This window comes from Myxocyprinus asiaticus, chromosome 5 (assembly GCF_019703515.2).
Source record: "Myxocyprinus asiaticus isolate MX2 ecotype Aquarium Trade chromosome 5, UBuf_Myxa_2, whole genome shotgun sequence".
NCBI lineage: Eukaryota > Metazoa > Chordata > Actinopteri > Cypriniformes > Catostomidae > Myxocyprinus > Myxocyprinus asiaticus.
In genome coordinates, this window is record NC_059348.1 from 50,054,862 (window position 1) to 50,074,948 (window position 20,087).

The following is a 20,087-nucleotide window of genomic DNA, read 5'->3' on the forward strand; positions in this document are numbered from 1 at the left end:
ATTGCCAAAGAAGCTGGCTGTTCACAGAGTGCTGTATCCAAGCATGTTAACAGAAAGTTGAGTGGAAGGAAAAAGTGTGGAAGAAAAAGATGCACAACCAACCGAGAGAACCGCAGCCTTATGATTGTCAAGCAAAATCGATTCAAGAATTTGGGTGAACTTCAGAAGGAATGGACTGAGGCTGGGGTCAAGGCATCAAGAGCCACCACACACAGACATGTCAAGGAATTTGGCTACAGTTGTCGTATTCCTCTTGTTAAGCCACTCCTGAACCACAGACAATGTCAGAGGCGTCTTACCTGGGCTAAGGAGAAGAAGAACTGGACTGTTGCCCAGTGGTCAAGTCCTCTTTTCAGATGAGAGCAAGTTTTGTATTTCATTTGGAAACCAAGGTCCTAGAGTCTGGAGGAAGGGTGGAGAAGCTCATAGCCCAAGTTGCTTGAAGTCCAGTGTTAAGTTTCCACAGTCTGTGATGATTTGGGGTGCAATGTCATCTGCTGGTGTTGGTCCATTGTGTTTTTTGAAAACCAAAGTCACTGCACCCGTTTACCAAGACATTTTGGAGCACTTCATGCTTCCTTCTGCTGACCAGCTTTTTAAAGATGCTGATTTTATTTTCCAGCAGGATTTGGCACCTGCCCACACTGCCAAAAGCACCAAAAGTTGGTTAAATGACCATGGTGTTGGTGTGCTTGACTGGCCAGCAAACTCACCAGACCTGAACCCCATAGAGAATCTATGTGAGATCTAAAATGAGAAACAAGAGACCAAAAAATGCAGATGAGCTGAAGGCCACTGTCAAAGAAACCTGGGCTTCCATACCACCTCAGCAGTGCCACAAACTGATCACCTCCATGCCACGCCAAATTGAGGCAGTAATTAAAGCAAAAGGAGCCCCTACCAAGTATTGAGTACATATACAGTAAATGAACATACTTTCCAGAAGGCCAACAATTCACTAAAAATGTTTTTTTTTTATTGGTCTTATGATGTATTCTAATTTTTTGAGATAGTGAATTGGTGGGTTTTTGTTAAATGTGAGCCAAAATCGTCACAATTAAAAGAACCAAAGACTTAAACTACTTCAGTCTGTGTGCATTGCATTTATTTAATACACGAGTTTCACAATTTGAGTTGAATTACTGAAATAAATGAACTTTTCCACAACATTCTAATTTATTGAGATGCACCTGTATATATATATATATATATATATATAGTAAATTTATATCCATCTACTTTTTAACTTAAAAACTTAAGTTCAACTGCTGCCTTACAGTTTGAAGTTAAATCAATGTGGTTTTACAGATCATTTCAACTCATTATTTTACATTGTCTGTTTTTTAAACTAAATGCAAAATAATGAGTTGAAATGGTTTGTAAAGCCACGGTGATTTAACTTCAAACTGTAAGGCAGCAGTTAAACTTTTAAGTTGAAGAATATGGATTTTTTTTTTTTTTTTTGAGTTTACAGCACTGTATAATCAGTAAGGATGTGCTTGACTTTTAAAATTAATAGATAAATGTTTGTAAGACATCCAAGTGTCTAAATGTCAGTTCATAAAATAAGTACGAATTTAATTAGAAGAGAAATGTATGCCTTAAAAAAATTTAAAAAAAAAGCCGAGTTTGTCATTTGGAGAAACAGCAACAAAACTACATCTGCTAAGAAACCAGCTTAAGTTTTCACATTAAAACCTGTTTGAGTCAAAAGTGGAGAGTCTCTAGTTTCATCCAAAATGCTATTTTAAAAATTGCATCGATTTATCGCGAAACGGCACGCTGTTAAACACACAGGACTAACTTTCCATAAAAATCCTACATTCACTGTGCATTATCGCATTGAGAATCAATGGACATATCCAAAAGCTGGAAAATGTTGCTTTCTGAGGCTGTATATTGAGTTAGGATGAAAATAAGGTGCATTTCAAACTGTTCTGAGACCAGTGAAGACAGACAGCTGACTGGAGGTTAAGTCATTCACTAGGGAGCAAAGGAGCATCCTACGGTTTTCCTATGCAGCTAAGTGCATTCTCTCCTAAAATCTGACCAAAAGTTCTTTTTCAGGCTTCAGATGATGTTTGGACCACTCAGCATGTTTGTCAGACATGGGACAATGATAAATCGTACATAGATTCAGAATTTTGTAATGTAAAGTTTTATTTTTAACATGGTTGATAGTGATTTGATAATTCTGGCCATTACATTTAATAATTATTAATTCAGCTTTACAGAAAATCAGCTGTAATGAATATGAATAACCAACTCTCCTGGACACATAATAAACTTTTTGATGAAAAGACGCTGACTTTCTATAGATGGAAATTGCTAAAGATTTCACAACTTAGTCCCACTGTGTACACATGTTGGCATCAGTTTTTAGGAAAACTATATGCTCTATAATTTTTTATTGTTTTTGCTTGTTTATTAGGTGCTATTTGTTACAAATCAAAAAGGGAAATGGAAAATACACACAGCAGTCACATAGGGGTCTCAAAATCAACTAAAATATTTCAGTGACATTGATCTGGGATTACAGTGATTGACAGGCCAATCAAACATACTATGCAAGACATCAGACACACTGCCCGTGTGCAGTGGCATTGCATGCACCTAGTTACAAATTTAAGCACTTTAGTTGTGAGTTTTGCAGAATGAGAATCCCAATCTTAGAACTGTGTAGGAATCTAAATGTATAACAAGTAGCCGGATGACTGCAGATGGACACAGAGCTTTGCCTCAGTGAAGTTTATACTGCAGTCTCTCTGCCAACCTGTGCCACTACCATCAACACTAGATGGCAGAAAAGTCCATCTGTCTTCAAACACTGCACCATCTGCAGTCACTATCCGCCTCTTGGCAATCTCTAAACATCCCACATTCATTAATATAAACCTATCTGTGATTTTGAACACCATCTCCAGGGATAGCATAATATGTTTGCATCTATTTTTTACATGCTTTGTAGCAATTTGAGTTCAAATGGTTTAAGGCTGTTAAAGTGGTAATTTGATTAAAAGAAATGTAAATACAATTTTTAAATAAAAATTTGCTTTCAAAAGATATCACCATTAACTCATCGTCATGTTGTTCCAAATGACTTTCTCTCTTCCATGTAACACAAAAGGAGATGCTATGCAGGATGTTCAGGCTGGTCTTTTCCACACAATAAAAGCAAATAATATCAAGTGTCCTTTTTAAAGCTCCAAAAAGTAAAAACAAAAGAGCTACATACAGAATTGTAATTTTCTGTTGCCGTTGAATTGCCACAATGCTTTTGTTGTGATTTGTCACAGACAATTTGCTCACATTGTCTGGCTTTGCCATTTTCTGTGAAAAAAATAAATAAATAAAATTGCCACTGACCTGTGTCCAATTTGTAGATGTCAGAATTGGATACTTTTTTCCCCTGTTCAATATCATAGCAGCATCTGTTTGACTGGTAGCCCTAAATATCACTCGTAATGGTTTCCTGATGCTCATCTCCTTAGCAACAGCAGCAAGCGTGATAAAAATCTGCCTGACTGGAGTTTTACTATTAAAGTGTCCCTCTTTCTCTATGTTCAGAATGTCTTTGAGGGATATTATGGAAACGGAGCTTTCAGATCTTTCAGTTTTTGATCCTGCACTGTAAACCCTATTGCTCAAAAGAATTGTTTTGAGAAGAGAAAAAAATAAATCATACAAATTAGTTCAAATAAATTAACCTTGATGAGTATTTAGAACTTTCTCTTTCTTTTGAGTTCATGAAACTTGCACCTTTTAAGTAACCTAAATTGTTCACTGTTTTGAGTTTAATGAACTTGTCCTTGTTCCCTCTACTTGACATCCTTAAGTTGAGCCTACATGGTGATTTTAAGTTCAGCCAAAGAGTTAAATTTAAAGTTAAGTACCATTAAAATGTATTAGTTAGCTTATTCAGTATTTCAAGTTAAGAAAAAAATAAACACGCATGAGTAGTACAAAATCAACTCATTACCTCAAATTTTTTGAGTTCTGCTAACTTATTCGGGTTTACAGTGTGAAAGAATGTTTCTTTGCTGTAAAGGGCTGTGTTTATAATTTACAATTTTAGCATACACAAAAAAATAATGAAAAAAGTTACATTTACGGTAAAATACAGGCAGCTGTGGTTGAAAAATGTAAGTTAAAAAACAATAAAATAATGCAACACACATTAAACTACGTAAAATGTAACAGAACACCCCAATGAGTATAACTGATGTTAAAATAAGTAGAAACATGACTATTCTCATAAAATGTAATGAAATGTGATGGGTCACACAGGGACTTCTGGGAACACCAGATTATTGTTTTTAACCGTAATTTTAACAATATTTACAGTAAAAGTACATAACTGTTAAACATAATATACATTTTTACTGTTAATTATACTGCAAAATCATACTTTTTTTAATCTAAAGAAATAAAATGTTTACTATTACACTTTTTAACCGTATATGTAAAGGTACTGTAGCATTTTTACATTCTTTTTCTGTAAAAATTAAGGAAATGTTTTGATATGCAGCTATGTTTTTCTGGTACAAAAACAATGATCTCAATTAGGGTGACAGCATTAAACTTAAACAGATACATTTACTTAAATTCAACTAAAAAACTAGAACACACCATATTTTATATAAATGATCTGAAAACATAGTAATGAACATCAGCATTTAGCTAAATATTTAAAAAAGATGACCTGCTGTACAGGGATTGGAATCACTGAATCATTTTAGAATGAGTTAATTTACATGAATCGTCCAAACGAAATGATTCACAAGATAAATACAATTTTCAAAGCTACATAATCGCCAAAAAGAATCGGTTCAAATGAATGATTGCTCTGCTGTAAGCCTGCATGTGCAAATAATATATAATTAGCAATGTAGCGTTTTGATACACTACACTTCTTTTCAAAAGAAATAGCTTGTTACCAGAAAACAACTGAATTACTTTCACGCTACAAAAAAAAAAAAAAAAAAAAGTTAAGGTAGTGGCATTGCTTTTTTTAGATAGGTCTTCCCCAACACTGTTCACAGTGGTTTCCAAACATGGGCGTAGAATACGCGGGGGATGGGGGGGACATGTCCCCCTCACTTTCAATAAAACCAAAGTTCGTCCCTGCAATTTTTCACAGGACAAATGTGTTTACGCTGTATCTTTCATACAGCAAATATCTAAATGTGTAAATGCAAAAGTTAAAATTCACTGGTCAATCATGTAATTAATTCAATAAAAAAATTTTAACCGATTGAGAGCCTTAAATATACATCTTATATATTTATGTTTGTCTTGCACTAATCGTTCTGTCCCCCACTGTACAGTCTGTAAAACATCTGAAAAAAAAAAAAATGACAAGTTTTTGCAAGTACATTTTAATGGTATAAAATGAAGTAAAATCTACTTAAAATAATATTGATTAAAGTGAGAGAGCAAATTTAACTTAAACATTTTAGATGAATACAGTAACTTTTACTTACAAATCTGATGTACATGGTTCTTAAATAAATTCAGTAACATTTAAATGAACATTTTATTAGAACATCTCACATTTCAAACTTTTCTTATAAACATGTTTAAAGCCTTCCAGGGAGGCTTAATGCATTCTAGATAGTCTATTAGACAACATAACCTTGCATTACTGACAACAGACACAGGATACAAGAGCAGCCCACATAGACCTCAACACTTGGTAACAATCAACAGATTAACAGATCATTTTGACTAGAAAATTAATTTCAGACTTCAAAATCAACATTAAAAAGGATGTAAATAAACTTGCAAACAGTGAAACCATGCAAGCTCGTTAATTATTCAAGCTTGGTGCATACTGGGAACACCGGCTTTGAAAAGTTAAGTAAAATGTACTTATTTTATTTACCTTTGAAATGTACTCAAATAAGCAAAAGGATTGACACATTGTAAAGATAACAAACAATAATAAATAATATTTACTTATAAGCAGAGCATTCATTTTTACACGTTTGAATTGAGTACAAATTTGGAATTTACTTAATTTTTTTAGGTTCACGCTTTAACTTATTCAATGTAGAAAGTAGATAATGTTTTCTGATATACTGTATTAACTTCACCACAAAAGAGTTTTTTTCAGTGCTACTATTGTGTTCCACGGAAGAACGTCATATTGTTTTGGAACGACATAAGGGTGAGTATATGCAACACACTCTCACAGCGAAATCGTGAGGATTCGTACGACTTTTCAAAATTTGGCTAATTCGTATGATATCGTGCGACTGCACTCGTTTGAATTCCTACGACTTTCACTACAGCCAATGATGTCGCTGGACATCGTTTCCATCTAATACGCAACAATTACTTGCTTCTGTCACACACAACAGCTTCCTATCATGCTTACACACTCTACTGATTGGTTAGGTTTAGGTAAGGGGTTTCAGTAAGGGCATAATATTAAAAGCATGTCCTTAACACCTCATGCACGAAACTCACACTTCTGCATTATAATTTGGAATTTGCACGTGATGAAGTCGTACGAGTTTATGCGAACAAAATCGTGCGACATCACACGAAATAGCCACCTCGTAAATTATGTATGACTTTTCATGAGTTCGGGTTAGTATATGACAAATGTTTTGAGTGAAATATTCCTTTAAGCATTGTTTTCTGATGTGGAAATTCCCTTGAGAAATGCATGCATGCACTTTTGATCCTGTGGTTCACAGTATTTGTAGACTTTTAAGTGTTTTTAAACTTTAATGAATCATGTTTTACTAATGAATCAATCAGTCAGACTTTGAACCTGATATCCCACACATCTTGGTTGTGAATCCATCTGGAAAACCTTTTGTGTGTGTGCGTGCGTGTGCGTATGCGTGTCTCTCTCTCTCTCTCTCTCTTTCTGTGTGTGTGTGTGTGTGTGTGTGTGTGTGTGTGTGTGTCTCAGAAAGAGAGAGAGGGAGCAATAGAGAAAGAAACAGTATGTACAGTAGAATCACAAAGTGTTGTAAAGAAAGCATACATTTAAACACTGGACAACAATGCAATATAACTAGTTTAAATACGGGGGAAGAAAGTTAATCCATACTTGTATGGATCCTTAAAAACAAATCCATAATTTCATAATTCATTGATAAAGTAATAAGTGCAATTTCTGCAATCAACAAATTTTGACAGATTGTTTGACCTTAAGGTTCACTAAGCCCAATTACAGTGGCCTCCAAAGGTAGCTTCTTACGTCACACTTAAACACGTCTCAACTGGATCTGCAAACAAATTATGCTATAGATTTCTTCTCAGAAATAACATTTCTGAGTCATTTTGTAGTTCGTCGCAATAACTATGGACAAATGTTTGACAACCGTCTATCTAATGTTTTATCATTTTAAACCCAACAAACTTCTTTTAATGAAATGTTTTGCTTGAAAAATGTGTCATAAATGACAATTATGAATAAATGTCATTCAGACATACAAGTGGCTTAAGTATTTAAATGTACACTGGAAGTATTAGGTGAAAAAAAAACAGGTCATGTCTGTTTGGTGACCTCTGTCTGAGGTGAGATCACAATAATAGCAATTATTCTGTGTTATTGAGTTAATAGGCTCAGTGTTATCATGTCTATTGTTGCTTCAGCAGGTGTGGCAGCCAAGTCAAACACAGATATGCAAGGCATTGTACTGTAGAGGTTGTGTTGTCTATGTTGTGGTGAGGATTTTTGCTCTAAATAAACAGAAGTTAAATTAATAAAAGTACCCTTAATGTGCCCTGACATAATCTTCACACACTTGTAGACCATCTCCATGAAAAACACACTTGTACAGAGTCATAGACAATTGTGTGATTTATTTTTTAAATATTTTTGTACATGTGCTGAATATTTGAGTTCTGGAATGTTGTGGGTTTATGTGAACCTGTTTTGGGCAGCTCAAACATAGTGACAAATAATGTGTATTTGGATGATTCTTCTCACAAAACCTGTCAAGAAAATGTCCTGGTCGTATTTAACCCCAAATCAGAATGAAAAAATATTTAAATTATACAGTATTTTGCATAAAGAAAATGAAGCTTACATTTTGGACCATACATATTTTATTTATTTTCTGCATAGTGACTTTATTTTCAGGACTTTTAAGCACATTTTACTCCCCCAATTTCCAAAACCGTAATGCATTCGGACATTTTAATTTTACGATTCCCATTGTTTTCAATGATGATTCTCATTAGCTTTACACAGCCATTATTAACTGTATTGCAATAAAAAAAAAATACTTTTGCACATAGATTGATGAAAATAAAATGAAAGGCAGTACCAAGGGAGAACTATTAAGATGAATAAATACTTTACAATCTTTTTTCACATTGCGGTTAAGAGAATTGGGTGCTAAAAAGTGCGTACTGTAATAATGTCACTAAGTAAAAAAATTTTAATGACACTACAAATAGGCTACAAATTATAATTTCTCATTTCTAACTTGCTTTTGGTGTAAAATAGGACATTTTCTTGAGAGGTTTTGTGAGATTCATCCATTTGTCTGGCCCAGCTTTCTTAAAACATCCTCACCAATATAGAGTGATTGTCTTCAGTTTCAAATAAAAAATACCAAATTGTTTGAGGTATGGTCTGGTGTACACCTAAATGTTCTTAAATGGTTCTTTGCAGAATCTTTGAAGAATTTTCTTCTTATCAAGAACCATTTTTGATGCATATAGGGTACTTGAGTTGGCTGTGTTCTTTAGCATTTAAGGAGTTTTTGATGTAACATTATTGGTTTTACAGATCAGCATATTGGATTCTGGGTTTCTTTGAAGCACCATACTTACTGTAAGTGGTTTAGTTCAAAAGAATGGTATCAGGCTGCAAAAGCCTTTGGTTATAATTGGAATCTTTATTTTTCCAGGATATGATATATAACTAATTATAATTTTGCTTAATTTAAAAACTATAGAATCTATTGGAGGTCCTCACAAGTAGCTTTATGCCAATCCAGAACAAAATGTTATTGCTCAAAGGATATTATTTTTACTAGTTAAAAGAGACTTCACTTCATGTAGCTTTCAGATATTTCTCCTAAAACTAAATAAAAATGTCAGGTCAGGTCATTTTTATTTGTATACAGTACATTTTACAACACAGATCATTTCATAGCAGCTTTGCAGAAAATTATCTTGTAACAGAAAAAGCTGAAAGTCATCATTGTGCGGTTTGAAAAAAAAAAACTGATTTTAAATTATGCCTTAAAAAATAAATAATAAATAATATTCCTCTTCTGACGCCCAATGGAGACAAATTAGTTGTTGACATACAGTAAGAGTACAGAGTTACACAATTAACATGGATAGCACAGATTGGAATATGTGGTTTAGAAAGAATTTGATGAGAAATGCCGGAGTTCATATTGAAATCTCTGAGTTTGGTATCTTGGCAAATCTGAGCTCAGATTAAGACATTGTTCAGATCTCTTCTGCAACTCTAGAGGAGACACATGTGAGATGGGTCTGATTTATGAAACATTCTTAAGAATACAATTCTTCTTCACTACTATTTTCTTCTTATTTTCTAACTTATGTTTAAACTACACTGAAAACCCTAATAAGTTGACTACTCAATTGATTGAATAAACTCATTCCCTCAATTGAATAAAGTAATGGTGTCTCCAAAACTTGTATAATTAGGTTCACTTAACTTGGTGTTCATGTAGAATAAACGTAACTATTTAAGTTAAGTTAACTAGATGCAAGTAGACTTGACTCAGATTTGCTATTTAAATGTTGTTGTTCCAACTTAATTTTAATTGACTCAAGTTTAGATCATACAATAACACAGCATAAAAAATTAAGATTATAACTGATTCTAGGTCAATCATTATATAAACATTTCTCCACGGTAATGCATATATGCCTGTACTTCAGTTGCACATGCACAAAGGGAGCTGAGCTAGTGTTAAAAGGGTCCAACATGACCAAAAGGGACACAGATTACCCCTAATGGTGAAATCATGAAACAGCTGTTTGAAACAAAACAACATAAATAATATGAATATAATAGAATGAATTCTTAATAACAACAATTGAAATGCAAGGAAGTAAACATAACTCAATAATTCAGGGTGTTGTGTATTTTGACATATTAATGAGATCTCATTTGTGTGTTTTCTTGAATCCTAACTAGGAACAAGCACTGAAATAATAGTAATAATAATAATAATAATAATTTATTATTTTGTGGTGAATTTTGTGGTGAAGTAAATATAGCAGAAAAGATTAAGTAGGCTACTTTCTACATTGAATAAGTTAAAGCGTGAACTTAAAAATATTAAGTAAATTCTGCATTCAAACATGTAAAAATTAATGCTCTGGCTTATAAGTAAATATTACTGTATTTATGATTCTTTGCTATATTTAGGATGTGTAATCATGTATCATTCTAACATAGAAAACCTTGTCATATTTATTTGCTAATTTGAGTAAATTTCACTGGTAAATAAAATAAGTGTAACGGTAGCCAGCTGGTAGGTTGCTGTGCAGTGTGTAAACCTCACTCCCTTCACCTCAAGAGGTGCACTAGCGACTGCTGTTAGGGCCTTTAGCCTCCTTGTTAGCGTGCCCGCCTCCCATGCCGGAGACCCTGGTTTGAACCCTGCTTGGAGTGGGTCAAGCAGGACTGGTTACAGTGGTGCCGTGACCCGGATGGGAGTGAGGTTTAGGGGGGTGAGTGTAACGGTAGCCAGCTGGTAGTGTGTAAACCTCACTCTCTTGGCCTCAAGTGGCGCACTATCGACTGATGCTAGAGGCTGTAGCCTTTAGCCTCCTTGTTAGCACGCCCACCTCCCATGATGGAGACCCCTGTTCCAATCCTGCTCAGAGCGGGTCGAGCAGGACCGTTTACATAAGTCAAATTTATTTAACTTTTCGAAGCTGGTGTTCCCAGCACTGGGCTTGAATAATTAATGAGCTTGCATGGTTTCACTGTTTACAAGTTTATGTACACTGTTTTTATTGTTGAATTTGTTGTTACGTTTGGTAACTTCTTGTTTTCTGAAGTCTAAAGTTAATTTTCTACTCAAAATGACCCTTTATGACAAAAAAAAAAATCTGTTAATTGTTACAGACATCGTATTTTGAGCACAAAGTGTTGAAGTGTACTATTACCAGTTATGCAAGATGCTGTTGTGTCACAGACTACATTGCATACATTAAGCTTCCCTGTGGGAGCCTTCCATATAATGTGGTACATAATAACCAGTGTTGGGTAAATTACTCAAAATAAGTAATCCACTACAAATTAATAATTACTTGTAATCAGATTACTTAACATATTACTTAATCAAAACATAATTCACATTACTAATTACTTTACTTTTAAGTTACTTTTTAAAACATTTTCTTATGATTTTTTTGTTTCTCCGCTCAACAAATTCAAAGTAATGTCTATATTTCCTCCTTGTTCATTGCCACACACCCTTCAGCTGTCAAAGAGATGCAAACAGACATACATACAGTATATGAACACGTGAATTCATATTTTAAAGATAATATACATAAAATTATTTTATAAATGTGTAATCCAAGTAATGTACTTAAAATAATTACTGTAAAGTAACTGTAATCCAATTCCAAGAATTTAAAATGTAAAGCATTACACTATACTTTTTTTTTTTACTAAAAAGCAATTTGACTACAGTAACTAAATACTTTGTAATCAGATTACACCCAATACTGATAATAATACGTGTTTGTGAGGAAAGTTAAAAACAAGTTTAAGTACCATGTATATCATATTTGTAAATAAAAGTTACTGTATGTACTAAATTGTTTAAGTTAAAATAACTCATTTGCTTTTATCAATTTTATGTCATGAAGCTAAGTAGATTTTACTTATTTTTATACCATGACGATTTACTTAGAAAAACTGTGTGCAAAAACTTGTAAAATAAAATTTAAGTAAATCATACTAGTTTTTTTCAGTGTGAGTACGTATGAGTTGAACTTAATATATGCATGTGTGAAGGAGTGAGAGAGAGAGAGAGAGAGAGAGAGAGAGAGAGAGAGATGAGAGAGAGAAATATAAATATATATTTATTGACAGAAACGCACACAACAGCAAAACCGATCCATGCACAGGCTGATTCATGAGCATTGCTGAAGGAACCGCTGAAGAATCCCGCTCATTCCATGCCAAGAACACGCACCGGGAGGATGCGTGGCGTTATTAATAACCAAGGTTATTATATCCTAAACCATTTAAGGATTGAAACAGACACTCATATATTCATATGCATCTGATCTTTCTCCATTTTAAAGCATTTCAGCGGACACGCACTGCACCCGTCTCAACGCAGGACTGCTCTTTTGGATCCGTTCCACGGTTGTCTGTCTCCGTCGGTCTCCGTCCGTCGCCTGTTCAACCAACCACACCTACCCTCACCGAATTACAGCAGCATAGCGTATGCACCGGATCACCGTCTCCCATCTCCTTCGGAAAAGGACATTGTGTCTCCGTGAGCGCGTGGAAAAAAGGGATCCACTGCGCTTTAAAACCCCCGGTGCGCACCTGACCCGCTCAAAAACGCCCGTGTCCGATCGGTATCAGCCCGGTGCGTGTGATCGGTCTGGAGGAGAGGTAGGTGAACGGAAGGAGGAATTTATTCGCCCGGAGGCGAGCGCGGCTTTGTCCCGCATCCTGCGCCAAGAAGCATCACCTTGAGGGTTTAAACGCACCGACGTCCAACTTCTCAGGTAAGCCATACAGTTGCGGTTGAATAATATTAAATGCACAGAAAGGAATTAAAGTAGCCTACAGTCCTTTAACTAATATAAAGTTAATTATATATCCACCCTGCTAACAAAATCCCAAAGATATGTGAATTGAATTGAATTTTCCTAAACATCAGTTTTTAATGTGAGCAAATAAGAATCAAAATTCCTACAGGATTCTTTTTAATTCTCAGAGTCCTTTTGGATATGGTGCAATCTGTGGTAAACTGGAACTGGAATAATGCTGCTGGACAGTTCAGTTACAGGGCAGCTACAGGAGTTTTAAAATCCTGGAAGATTTTCTTTAAATTCCTTGTGCATAGAGACATTTTTTCTGTAGAGACATTAAGTCCTGTTGGGAACTAAGTGTTCTAAAAGAACTAGTTTTTGTGTATTATTTTAGAATTTTATGTAAACATTTCCAATCTGGGACCTTTAGGATGGATTGCAATCCATGAATCCTGTATGCATTCCTTTTGGATTTTTGACTAGGGCTTAAGTTGGATTTTACATACAGGGCTCTGTCTCTCCCCCCCCCATGGCTTATTGGTCTCCAGCAGTGTGTCTTACAGAGCATGCTTGAAGATCTGTATCTTGCAAAACAAAAAGTTTGTAATTCACTCACGTGCAGGGCATGGGAGGTCTACTGCGGTGTGGTTGCAATGCAAATCCTTCTATTGTTGTGAATGCATGGACACCTATGGTCCTCTGATGTTGAATAATATCTTGTTGGTAATAAACAAACCTCTCCGGTGTCAGTCTTATGAAAAGCACACGTCAACATGTCAGCAGTGTTTTTGAAGACAAAGCTCTTGTATATTGGTGGATTTTGGAGGATCATGTTAGATTGAGCTTTGGGGTGTACATGCATGAATTAAATGCAATCACAAAATGAATTAATCTTTTGTGCTTTAAGCTCTATATGTGATGATTGTATGGTTTTATGTGGCTTGTGTAGGTTTGCATTATTTATAAGGTCAAACTGGTTCCCCTATTTCTGAGGAAACCTAACCTTTTATGTGTAAAACTTTACTGTACACAACCACTGTGGTGGCACAATGGTAAAGTGATGGTTCCAGCAAGTGTTAATACCATGGTACTTTGATACCATTGCACTTAATGGCTACCTTCACAAAAGTTTACCATAGTAACCAGGTTTCCAAAATACCCTAGTTACTATAATTATTGTTGCTACAGTAAAATTATAAGTACCAGTTAGTATCTTCTTCAGTGTAAGAAGATTTCAAAATAAGTTTATGACAGCTGGGGCAAATCTAAGTTACTATAATTTTATTGCAGTAACTATAACTATCATAATTAAGGTAAGCTGGTGGAAACTGGTTACCATGGTGATATTTTTGTAAGGGTACTATAATGCAATTTCTTAATCCTAAATGGTAACAAGCATTGAAAGAAAAAAAAGGGAGGCCGCAAGAGAGCCCTTAACAGAATATAGAATATCTTATCAAATACATTTTTAAGGGCAAAGTTAACTTGTAAATGTTTTTTTTTTTTTTTCATTCTGCTTCTAAAGACTGGTTGGAAATCATGACATTAATCTTATGTGTGTTTAATGAAAGATACACTGTCAATTTAATACAAAGTAAAAAAAAAAAAAAAAAAAAAAAATCCCAGATAATGTTTTAATTTAACTGAATACGTTTTGGATTTAGTGACAAAGACAATTATTTTTTATTTATTTTTAGATTTTTTAGATTTTCTCCCCTTTTCTCCCAAATTTGGAATGCCCAATTCCCAATGCTCTCTAAGTCCTCGTGGTGGCGTAGTGACTCGCCTCAATCCGGGTGACGGAGGTCGAATATCAGTTGCCTCCGCGTCTGAGACTGTCAATCCACGGATCTTATCATGTGGTTTGTTGAGCACGTTACCGTGGAGATGTAGTGCGTGGAGGCTTCACACTATTCTCCACGGCATCCACGCACAACTCACCACACACCCCACCGAGAGCGAGAACCACACATTATAGCGACCACGGGGAGGTCACCCCATGTGACTCTACCCTCCTTAGCATCCTGGCCAATTTGGTTGCTTAGGAGACCTGGCTGGAGTCACTCAGCATGCCCTGGATTCGAACTCATGACTCCAAGGGTGGTAGTCAGCACCAATACTCGCTGAGCTACCCAGGCCCCTGACAAAGACAAATATTTAATTTTACTGACAACATGTTTTATTTATAATATTAAGGTTACTATTTTTCACAGTTAAAATTAGTCTTTTTATACAACAAATAAATAACTGCCTTTTTTATAAAGGGGGTCCTTGCAAGGTCCTTGGCATCAGAAAGTTTGAAACCCCCTGATATACAGTATTGTTCTCCAAGGCACTTCAAAGAATACCATGGTATTATGCCCTAAAATATGATTGTACCATGGTACTTTTTGTAGTAGGATTTACTATAGTGCCATGTCCAAAACTATCACAACAAGTGAAGCACTAATAATAGCTATGTCAAATAAGATCATGATCATTTTCATGTGAAAGAAGGCAAGAACATCTATACATTATACATTAACAGCCCAGAATTGCCCTATGTCAAGGTGTCGCAAAACGAGCTGGCCTTATCCTGCCTTTAACTCTTTTATTAATTTATTTAATTTTTCTTGCTGATGTGTTGTCTCTGTGCTCTAAGGCATTCTGTGGTTTATTTTTATTATTTGTTTTACCCATAGGTGACTTTGAAAAATCATATGTCTTAAAGTCCAAAGCTCCAAAGAACAATGGAATATTTGTAGAGAACTAGAACCATTGTTGTGCTAACCTGTGCAAAACTCACTGGGACGATGCTTCAGTGTTCTGGGAGGCTGCAAGGGAGTTGTTATGTGATCTCTAAAGCCAGCGCCACACTAGCCGATCTTTTCATTGATGTTCAGGTGTGAACTTCATTTACATCTCCGCCGGTTATGCGGAGGGAGATGAGCATGCATTAAGCCCAAATTATACTTCGGTCAGACCAAGGGCATAGATTTGGCTTGAACATTGGGCGGGGGGGGGGGTTACAGTGTGAAGCATTTACATGTTTCCATTAATCATGGTATACATATGGGGGGGGGGGGGGGGGGTTGTACTTGCTTGTTTTTATTATTGGGGGGTGGGGGTCTCGTCATCAGCAGAGGGCGTGAGCAATGAACTAGTAAACACAAATTAGTGTGTTCAGAAGGTGGCAACACTCACATTTGAAACGATGTTGTCAGGAAGAAGCGCAAGAAGAAGATGCAATTGCCGCTAAACAAAAGAAGACAAAGGTAAACGTCAAAGGCACATATGTGAGGAGGTCAGGAGATACCTGTAATTGTACAACTCAAGTCTGAAGGACTATAAAGAAATCTTTATGGGTCTAAACTCCTGAAGACAAATAGTCCAGGATCTCATAGCAGTCGTAGCGCACATGCGCCAAATGCATGTGCATGCGCGAACAGTCATATGAAGTATACTTTTGACAGGCTAGCATTCGACTGTACGTGTCAAAGTATACTTTGGGCTTTAGTGTCTGCCAGTTGGAGGTCGTTAATCACTTGACCATCAGAACTCCCTGCATAGTTAATGGTTCCAGCAACTGGGAAAAAGGATCCAACATGACTGAAAAATGTTTCTGTCTCTGGGGCGGGCTCATGTGTTCTCTTCAAGTGACCAAACAGCTTCTTCTTTTACTGAAGAACTGACAAGACGTCAAGATGATCTGAACGTTTTCATCTACGATCGCACTCAGCTGCAGATCATCCTAAAAACTGAATTAATTCTAAAGTGATTCTGTCACTAAGCATTTTTCCTGCATTTTTCTCCTACACTACAATGACTAACTTAATCAGAGAGTGGAGACACAACAGTCTGTTTTTATTGAACGTAATTTCATTTACTCACTGAACGTTGCATATGGGCAGTTGATATGTCTGTCACTCCTCCACCATTCTTAATCACCAAGTGTGTCATACCTCCGACTGAAGAGAGTGAGATCTCAGCAAAACAGTCTGCATGTGTGACACCCTCGTTGAGTTGTTTTGAGTCTGCTAGTGTGGCACCGGCTTAAGGTGTTCTGAGTGGTTTTCAACACTATGTTATTTTTAGGGTGTTGTGGGTCACTCAAACTCAAGCCACTATAATATTCTGGTCCCCACATAGTTAATGCACATAGTCTACATAGGCTATAGGCAGCTCAATAGGTTTTAGAACAGAGCCTGTGCATCTGTTCAAGTGTGTATGTGTGTGTTTATTGGAGAGAAGAGGGAGAGAATCATATATAGCAGGTCTCGATGTGTGTTAGAGTGTAAGACACACACACATGTGCACACACACACACACAGAAAGCGAGAGAGGGTTTGACTCTCTCTGTCTGACTAGCAGTGAATAGCCCTCCTGTTATCTTTGCTGTGCACACAGACAGCAGCGCAGCAGGCCTGCCAGGCAGGTGCTGCACAAAAGTAGCAGGTGTCTTTTCGGGTTAATTCACATACTTCTCCCTTAGCCCCCCACTGACCCCCACCCCCAAATCTACCCTTTCCATCTCTCCTGGGACCAAGCACCCATCGCTGGGGACCAAGAGCACCAAGGGGCCCTTCTCCCCAATGCACCATAAGCTCGGGTGACCAAGGGTGACGTCTGGTTATTGTCAGTATTTTGTTGCGTGTTATGGCTGGCCGTTTCCTTTTTTGTGGTCTGCAGACCATAGAATTACTCTCTTTTTCAACAATGTAGGAGGATTTAGAGCTGAAGGTGTTATTTGGGTGTATTAAAGTTTGTTCGTGTGTGTATTTGTGTTACTGAGCCCAGCCTAGCGGAACATTTTATTGCTTGAAGTTAGCTCTTTCATAGCTCAGGAGACTCAATAAAGTTCTCAGTTGTGTGTTATATCACTTTTGTTTGAAATGTTTCTCCTAAAATTCCCAAGAAAGATTGAAACAAATGAATCTGTTGTTGGCTTGCAGATCTATACAATTAATATGGATAGCATCGCACAGATAATTTGGTCTCAGAAAAAATAAAATAAAATAGGACAAGCGGCTATAGAAAATGGATGGATGGATGTATTCTTTTAGGTATTGTTTTTGAAGCAATGTAAAAAATTATACTTATAATACAGTGCAAATGAGTCTTTGATTTGACTTGATTTAATTAATAGTGTTAATATGAACATACAAAAATATAAGTATTTCAAGCTTATTTACAAAGTAAGTTAAAAGGTATTTCATAAGCCTTCCTGTACAGAAATCTGATATATGGCAATTAAGACATATATAAAACTATAGTTCATTTTGTTTGGGCATATACTGTATGTACATAGCCTATTCAAATGAGGTGATAATAAACTATGACTTAAGGAAAATATATGTTACATATAGGAGAACTATTTAGCGAATTTAGGATTTTGAAATATATGTTGTTGCATTTATGTGCAAGTATGTGACTGTTTTTATATCATATATTGTTATTTAGGCCTACTTTTTTTATATCATATGTTGTGTTAAATCAGATTTCAGATTTGTATGGGTGTTACCTGAAAACTATGCAAATGTCAAATGGAACTAAAAAAAACAACAACAAAAAACGAACACTGAGATGGCACTCTGCCTCTTCTTTTTAAAAGACCACCACACGCCACTGCTAACTGGAGTCAATACATAATAATGGGAGTGCATCAAAAACATATAGGGAAAATTGCTGATTTCCTTACCAGGTGCAACTAATCAGGTCCAACTCTTCCAAATTTACAGTAGGTTTTGCCCTTACCAGACACAAAAGTATGAGTGACAGGACATTTTGTAGATCACTTGGTTATTTCTGCTGCAAAGCTGTTTGTAGCCCCACCCACTTAGAAATCTCACTGGTTCAAGACCCCGTTCAACATAACTATATATTAGACATCATATTATTATTGTTAAATTGTTAAGCATCAAAAAGTTCTAATTGTGCTCTGTCGTGCAGCAGTTTCTCTTTCCGTGTGGACAGATTGCTTGTATCTGTGAACAAGTGCTTGGCTTGGACACAGTGTTAGGCAGTGATTTTCTCTGACAAGAAATTAAGCAGTAATGAAAATGTGTAATAAAACACTAATTTGAAGAACTGAAAATGTACCATTTAAGAACTTTTTAGTAAGCTAAAAAAAGTAGTCAGCTACTTTTAGTCAACTCAAGAACCATATGCAGTGAAATTTTTTTGATAAGAAAAAGGTTCTTTGCTGAACTTGAGTTGCAACAAAGAACCATTGAAGAACCTATTTTTTAAGAGTTCTGAGTCTCTGCTTTGTGTTTCAATTCAAAACTCACAGAATAAGCAAGTTCAACTCACCAGCTTTTGTCTGTTGGAGCAGATATCTATATGCTGTATCCATTTGATGTGCACAGTTGAGAGGGCTTCGATTATCTCTCTCTATCGTTCTGAAGTTCACATAGTTCACCTTGAGTCATCTGAGGCATTAGCTAACAAGCTCCACACATACACATGATTCAAGCCAGTTATAGAATAAAAACCATAACATCCTATTATATCAGAACATATTAGTGTACTCAATTTCTGGAAACCCACCGAAAGTCAGAATAGTCAGAACAGGTCGTTGAGCAATGTGCTAGTGTAGCTAGCTAGTTATTTTTCTTACTTTAATGTCTGAATAATCATTAAACTTTTAAAACTTGTTTAAACTTTCAAACAATGCTTTGTCGAGCCAGCATCAAAGTTTGTCTTGATAACTAATAACCTGTCTAGTTATATTGTAAGTTATTATGAAACTCTAACTTACACCATCCCCATAAGCGCCATGGCTCATCACGTGTTGAGCATGTGTGCTAACCGCTGTGTTATTACACAGAGAGATATGTGAGCTCTGACAGTTTGTTATCACGGCTCAGATGAGAGGAAACTATTGAAATATATCATGTTGAGAGCAATATACATTACCCAAAGCTCCGCCACAAAAAAGGATGTTTGCAGGGCTAATAGTCACAACTGGGCATAAGGGGCTAATTTTGAAGCAGTTAGCCACCAATTAGCTCGTAAATTTCATCAGCAGTTAAACCCACAATGTTCCAAAATTAGCCTCCCAAACTCTTTATTTGTGATAACCTTCACTGTAATGTCACCCTGCAGATCTACATTTTAATTATTTTTTAACAGCCACAATAGTCTACATTTAGCACATGCTAACACTGTGTACTTTCATTTAGCAGGAACATTACATTCTGACCAGTCAGGGTTTTGTAGACTTCTCATTTTGTGGTAAACAAGAAGACATAACATTCTGCGTTATTCTCACCTCCCTCTTATCTGAATATCAATTCATGCCGTGTGGCTGGCTGGAATTGGGTAAACAAATAAAGTGCCATTAAACGTAACCGAGTGCTAGC

At 36.0% G+C, this 20,087-nt stretch overlaps 1 protein-coding gene across 1 annotated transcript in view; it reads left to right on the forward strand.

The window, feature by feature from the left end:
• Positions 1-12,548: 12,548 nt before the first annotated feature.
• The window catches only part of LOC127441556 (semaphorin-6B-like), a 163,675-nt gene continuing 156,136 nt past the window's right edge, over positions 12,549-20,087 (forward strand). The window contains exon 1 of the mRNA XM_051699122.1: positions 12,549-12,717. The gene's annotated coding sequence lies outside the window, so the exon portion shown is untranslated. The remainder of the gene's footprint in view (positions 12,718-20,087) is intronic.